At 41.8% G+C, this 7,767-nt stretch overlaps 1 long non-coding RNA gene across 1 annotated transcript; it reads left to right on the top strand.

Moving 5' to 3' along the window:
* Positions 1-1,892: 1,892 nt before the first annotated feature.
* LOC121869629 lies at positions 1,893-5,051 on the top strand. Its single transcript, XR_006089568.1, has 2 exons — positions 1,893-3,270; positions 3,334-5,051. It is a non-coding gene; the product is annotated as an uncharacterized LOC121869629 (long non-coding RNA).
* Positions 5,052-7,767: the final 2,716 nt, after the last annotated feature.

Below are 7,767 nucleotides of genomic sequence, written 5' to 3'. Positions count from 1 at the left end.
CCCAGTATATAGGATGAATATCATGTTAATTGTGTGTACTTATTATTAGAAAGTACTGTACAGAAAAAGTTAATTAGTACAATTCCTTCTGATGTATGGTCAGCAAGGTCTCAAAATGTAGTACAATTAAAAGATATTGTAAATTCTTGGTGGTGATGAGTGTTGTGTGAGTCAGTCAAAAAATGTCTTTGATGTTATGGTATTTGGTTTTATTATTATGACAATAGATTATATTATCTAATGCTGTTATTCTTCAATTATTGTTTTACTCAGAGGTTAACATGATATTGTGCCACAGTGAAGTGTTGTGTGATGGTTTGACCTCAAAGATTTCTTGACCCGAGTACAGTGAGGTCGCCCAGTGAGCCCCTTCAGTACAGTATGACTTAACCCCTTCAGTATGAGGATCTAATTCCTTGAGTATGATGATGACCTGTTGAGTATAATGACTACCTCTTGAGTATGGTGATGACCTCTTGAGTATAATGATTACCTCTTGAGTATGGTGATGACCTCTTGAGTATGATGATGACGACCTCCTGAGTATGATGATGACGACTTCGTGAGTATGGTGATGACCTCTTGATTATGATGATGACCTCTTGAGGGACATGCGCTTGTTAATTTTCTGACTGTAGAGTTGAGTCACCTTAACACTGGTTACTTCACCCAGGAGATATGGTGTAGAAAGTCACTCCACCATCCGACGTTCCATGTGATTTATACTTGATAAATAATGATTTAAAGAAAAAATATTGGAATATGCTGATGAATAGGGGGGTCCAGACCCCCAGGACCCCTCGAACACACGCTATGATCTCACAGTAATCTATCTGGCTGCCACCCTCTGTGGCCGCTACTGGCAGTTCACGACTGCACCCGGATGCTTCTGAGACCCAAGGAGTGCTGATAGCTGAAGCATCAGGAGACTGGGTGTCCGGGAAGACTGATCCCAAAATGGACTCGCCTAACATCTCGAAGCCATTTGCAGTAGTACCTGAGGTTGACAGACATTTTGGATGAGCAAGGTGAGCAGTGTTCCTGGTTGAACCATCCACGAGACAATATAAGATCAGCATCAGTGGAAGTTAGCTGTAGGGACGGTGGTCATCACCAGTGGTTGTTAGCTGTAGGGACGGTGATCATCACCAGTGGGTGTTAGCTGTAGGGACGGTGATCATCACCAGTGGGTGTTAGCTGTAGGGACGGTGGTCATCATCCATAGACACACCACAGTACTGTACAGTATTTGAGCAGCTATGATGAGCCCCTGATATGACCTGCAGTAGTCTAGTTTTTATAACATTTGGTGTAAAATAAAATGGGATAAAAGGAAGAATTACCGTCCTGTGATCAATTTTAACACTTTATGTACAGTCGCGGACAACAGTTCGCTCCTGCGGTGAAACCAAATTTCCGAAACGAATCTCCAAACTGACTTTTTTATCTTGCATTGGATTGATACTGCTTCAGTATGGGAGGGAGCCAAGTTTTGACCCTTACTGTACATGGATGCTTACTGCCATTTTGCTCTTGGTGTATGCTGATAATTTTCTATCTAATGTATGTAAAAATGTGTAAAGTTTTGAGCAACTATTTTTAAGTGGTGTAATTTTTTATAATAGAATACAAGTTATATAAAATAGATCCTCCTGTGATTATGATTATTATCTCGGGAAAAATTTGAGATCATGAGACTGTTGAGCATTTACCAGATGGGTGTGTGTGCATATATATGTATGTATATATGTGTGTGTATGTATACAGGTATATATATATATATATATATATATATATATATATATATATATATATATATATATATATATATATATATATATATATATATATATATATATATATATATATATATATATATATACACACACACACACATATATACATACATATATATGCACACACACCCGTCTGGTAAATGTGTTTTGAGTGTCTGTGTGTGTGTTTTTCTTTGTAGTCTTGTTTAGGGCTGTTTTGAAGCCTAGCACTGTTGTTGTTTCCAAGACTTGTGTTGGTAGACTGTCCCATTGGTCTACCACCATCATTTACCTTGTAGACTTCCATAGGTCGACCATCACCCCAGCTGGTAGACGGTTCCATGGATCTACAAAAACTGTTGTTCCTCATATTAAAGACCTGTAGTGGTGATGCCCTGTTACCAGGTCAGACTATGACATATTGACCCTTTTGAGTGTGATGACTCCAGTTAATGCCATGTAGCCAAGTGAGGCCATAATACACAAAGATTAACAAAAACTTAGAAGTACTTCATGTTGTTCCCTGAGATGTGTACTCTATCATATTAATACTGATGGCATGTACTACAGCACTGTTATGATGGTGCACAAGTGATAGTGAGAAGAGAAATGACAATGAAGCAAAATACAGACCGAGGAGAGACACTATGACAGCGATGTGAAGAAAAGACAGAGAAGATAAAGTAAATTGACACATTAACTGAAGAGTCTGAGGCCATTATATACAAGACTTAAGGCTGAAGGAAGGAAGAATGACTAAGGGAAAAAGGTTAGTGCTGTGGGTTTTTTTCTCTGTTGAAGGGTCTAGTAAGAGGTGGAGGCTCGGTGCCATTTTGTATCCATTTTGATAAGGGTCTCTAGTGTTGTACCATAGCTTAAGTGAGGCAGTTATTTATTTAGTCATTATTAGATCATCAGTTTGGGGGATAAGAGTAAGTCAGGTAGGTTTCAGTATGTCTATTGAAACTGTTTGATAGCAGTTGTGGCATAAAATGGTGAAGTGTTTGGGGGTGTCGTGGATAATGATTAATTTTATTTTTTGCCACTTACAGCGGTCAGGATATGGTAACTTTGTAGGGGTGGTGGAGTGGGGGATGGATGGTGTCCTGGTGGAGGAAATCATACTCTGCAGTCTGGAGATCAGGCTGGACATAGACGTGGGGACATTCTTGGTCATGAGGTTTAGGCTGTGCTCACTAACTTCTTTGGCACCTCATGCATCCTAACAACAGCTTACCATCCTCAAGCCAATGAGATTTTTAGGGGAGGACTGAATTGATGGCAGACGTATATATTGGGCAATCTCCACATGGTCGTCAAGCCCTGCCCATCTTGTCAAGAAAAACAGACATATCTGAGGTACTGTGTATACTTGTGTAGGTTTCCAGACATCTACAGTTATTGGTGTGGTTGTTATATACAATGGTGCCAATCAAGTCTCCTTTCCAAATCTCTGGTCCTTCATCATGAACCTCCTTCAATATCACGGTGTCAGGTCACAGGGTCTCTATAGGGCCTGGTCCTTCATCATGAACCTCCTTCAATATCATGGTGTCAGGTCACAGGGTCTCTATAGGGCCTGAAATATTTGTCTTGTTTTCTGTGGGTTGGTTCATTACCAGCCATCTTGATCATGGCCACTTGAAGGTTTTTAATATTTGTACTATAAGTTTTCCTCTATAAGCCCCCGAGTGCATGTCCGTTTTATCCTCGATGCTTCACACGGCCGCCGCCAGATGTCTGTCACCTTAATCACTTGTTGCTGTTAATCTCTTTACCAGACACGCACTTGCTTTACTACTGTTAGTTGCTGTGGGTGTAAATAATAATTATTAATATTTATTCATTTGCAGTGAATTATTTGATTCATCAGACTGTTTGGTGATATGATGTAAAGACCAATGTATTAGATGATTCTTATATCTTATAATTGTTCTTTTGAATAGACTTATACAGGAATTGTAATGTTATATTTTATTTAAAGTGTTGCTTAGTTATATAGTTTTATTATTGAAACCCATGACACTGTCTTTAGTTCAAAGGTGACCACTGAGGCTGCCTGTGTCACTAACTCACTAATACAGTATACTACAGTCCTAGTTAGTTGGTCACTCTGTCAAGTCTTCTCAGTGGCCGTGGTTACAACGCCTGTTAAGCTGTCACTCAAGTGTTATGTTTTTAGAACAACAATTTAAGTTTGAAAATATAGAAAAATATTGATATATTTGAACATTATTGTGGTACAAAACTAATAAAAGTGTTAGATTTATTGTCTTGAAAATTTAACACCATCAATCAAGTTTCATATTTTACAACAATAATTTAAGTTGGAAAATATTAAAAACTAAATAAAATATTTGTACAATATTTTAGTACAAATTTAACAAAAGTCTTGGATGTGATCACTTGAAAATGTGACAAAGGTTGACAATAACTCTCACTAACACACATCAGTGCTGATAGAGTATTCATCCTCACGACTCTACTTTATTATCTAACGCATATATTTTAATACCTGCCGCACCATACATGTTTATTATAAGAAATATTTTTTTTCTCGTCCCTGAGGTGGTCGTAACGTGTGACATATTTTAAAGTGAGCCAAGAGTTGAGGCCATACTTGTCAAACACTAGTCAAGGGAGATGTTTGTTTGTGAGAGATGAATTACAGTGAAGCCTCCATATAACATTATTATCTCTGTATAATCCATTAGATGGGGGTTTAATGTCTAATGACCTTCGATATAACAGACTTTGATCTCTGTATACTTAGTTAGATGGAGGTTTTACTGTAGTTGGTTTATCTTGAGTCTGTCTGTCTGTCTTAGGTTATTCACAAAACTTATACTTTATATATTTTTTAATGTAATTTCTTGTTGAGTTACAACAGGTGATGCCATATTATTAAGGAATGACCTTAAATACTGTATAATGAAGAAAAAGTTGACTGGTGAAAGAGCCTTAACCGGCATCTCTTTCACCGACACACACACACACACAGTTTTGTCTCTTGTGATTCTTGAGTGTTGACGACTAGTGTAATTACTAAGCTTCTTATGCGCTTCAAGTCCTCAGCATTACAGAAGTTGAAGCGAAGTAATAACATTATAGCATCAGCATGTCATGGTGTGTTTTTTTAAAGCATTTGATCCACTCTTACTAACACCCGAGGGACAGGTCTGTATCACCTTTCTTAGGTAAAGTAAAAAAGTGTCCCAGGTCACATGATATATTTTCTTCAACATGTTTATGGAATAAAAGAGAGAAATTTCTTGATTATTGAAGTTTTTATTTCCAACTTTCACGTAACCAAACGTAACCTAATATAACCAAATGCAACCTAACACGACCTAATAACCTAACCAAACATAACCTATCGTAACATAAGCTAACATAACTTAATATAACCTAACTTACTTCAATCTAACTTTCACTTCGAATACCCTACCTACTGTAACCTACTCCAACCTAACTTACCCAGCCTACCCAACCCTAACCTACTGTAACCTAACTTTCACCAAACCCAACTCAAGCACTTGAGTAAACATGTGATGCAGATGTGGATTAACATAAATACTATCCATTAATGTAAGTACAGTCAACCCTCACATTACGCGGTCCCGCATTCCGCGGTTCACCGTTAACGCGGTGCCTTGCCAGAACCTCACGTGCTCACATTCCGCGGTCGTGAACGCCATTACGCGGAGAGTGTCCGGCGCGACGCTATTTTTAGATTTGCCCCACGCGCCACCCACCCGCCCGCCTGCCTGCCTCTCCCTCCTCCTCCCTCCGCTTGGGCAAGCGGCGCGGTAAGGTTGCGCAGTGTGTGTCTTTGTTGCGTTATCACTGACGTCATATGACGTATCAGACCTGTGATTGGCCATGCATCCCTACCCCCCTCTGCTGCTAGCTGTAATTGGCTTAAAGTATTATGACGTGTCCACCCGGGGGAGGGAGGGAGGGAGGAGAGACGACGCTTGACCTAGCCGCGGCAGTTTCATCCCTCCAGGCCACTCCGTGTAAACGCGCATCCATTGTTCCGTAAAATGGCTTCCGCCGGACCACCACCCCAGAGAAAAACCTTTCCTTACCTGGACCCAGCGGCACTAAACCAAAGAAGACACGACGTTCCTTAAGCTACGAGGTGAAGTATAGCATCATCCAAGAGTTGGAGAAAGGAACAAGGCAGGTTGATTTGGCGCGCCAGCATGGCGTGAACGAATCTACGATCCGGACTATAAAGAAGGATTCAGCCAAGATAAAGGAGCACATGAAGATCACAAAGTCTACAGGTGCTTCTATGATCAAGTATTTTCACAACCAGGTGCTTCTCAAGACAGAAAAATTACTTGTGAGGTACTTGGTGCGTCAGGCGCGACGGAACATGGCGGTCGACACGCGCTCTGTGAAGGACTACGCACGTGAACTGTACATGGCAGTGGCACGAAAGATGGGAACTTCAGAGCCCAAACCCTTTACTGCTTCCTCTGGGTGGTTACAGAGGTTTAAGATCCGGAACAAGATCACCAATATAAACATTGGTGGTGAAGAAGCGAGTGCTGATCGTGCTGCGGCTCGGGAATTTCCTCCGTTTTTACGTGAGATTATGGAGGAAGGACAGTACAGTGACGACCAGGTGTTTAACATGGACGAATCTGGTCTTTTCTGGAAAAAACTACCTTCCAAGTCCTTCGTTGTGAAGAATTCCAGCAGGATTCGGGGCCGGAAAATGCAGAAGGAACGCATCACCGTCCTGTTTACCACCAATGCCTCCGGTACCTATAAGCTCAAGTTATCGGTGATCCACACAGCCCGCAAGCTGCACTCCTACAAGAGCATGGACATGACCAAGCTAAATGTCCACTGGCTGACAGCACGTAAGGCATGGATGTTCTCTACACTGTCCCTCTCCTGGTTTGATGACTGTTTTGTTCCCGATGTAAAGAAATTCTGTGAGCGACAGAATGTCCCATTTAATATTTTGTTGCTGCTGGACAACGCACCAGGACACTCGCCCCTACTGTTAGATCGTCACCCCAACGTAAAAGTGGTCTTCCTTCCTCCCAACACTACGTCTTTAATCCAGCCCATGGACCAGGAGTTGATTTGCAATGTGAAAGCTGCATTCTCAACAAAAAAATTCCAGCTCCTGAACGACTACACCAACACCAGGGAAGAGTTGCGTAACCTGAGTGACACCACCACCGATAGCAAGAGCGACGAAGATGAGGAACAACAGTTAGAACAGCAAAAAATACTCTTCAAACAATTCTGGAGAGTATTTAACATCAAGAAAGCTGTGGACATCTTGGTGGAGTCATGGGATCAGCTGTCTATTGCTACAATTCGTCACGCATGGAGACATGTGTTGCATGGAATACCAGGTGAGAGGAGGAGTCAATCTGTGACTGGTGAGGTTCAGAATGTTGCAGTAGCAGTGGACCTTGCCAGAGAAGCTGCGCAGACTGTTACAGTTCCAGGCTTCTCCGAGACCACCAACGACGACATCCTGGAGGTGATCAGAAATCCTGAAGTGACTGCCGACGAGATGTTGGAAGAAGAACACGTCAGTGAAGAGGAGGAAGAAGGTGCGGCAGTCTCCGAAGAACACAATTTAAGTCATAGTGATATTAAGGGTGCCATGGAGTGTGCAGAGAAGATGAAGTCCTTCCTTTCCCGCGACAATGACGATGACCGCTATGAAGTCTTCCATAACCGGCTGGTGCAGGCTATGGAGCCGTACATCAAGGTGTATCACGACAACATCAACGCCAGCCGTCAGCAAAGCATAACAGATTTCTTCACCCGCAACCCACCACAGCCAGCCCAAGCCAGTGATAGTGACAGTGAAGTTGACTTTGAGGGATTTGTCAGGGAAGCCCTGACAACTGTAAGTGACAGTGATGATGATTCACCTAGTAATGGTGATTCACCTGAGGGCCAGTAATCTGCCCTCTGCCTCGGAACCAGCCTCCATCCCCGTATGCCGACC

Source organism: Homarus americanus, unplaced genomic scaffold (genome assembly GCF_018991925.1).
Source record: "Homarus americanus isolate GMGI-L3 unplaced genomic scaffold, GMGI_Hamer_2.0 scaffold23578, whole genome shotgun sequence".
NCBI lineage: Eukaryota > Metazoa > Arthropoda > Malacostraca > Decapoda > Nephropidae > Homarus > Homarus americanus.
Note: the sequence above shows the minus strand (reverse complement) of the source record. Positions and strands in the feature narration are given on the sequence as shown.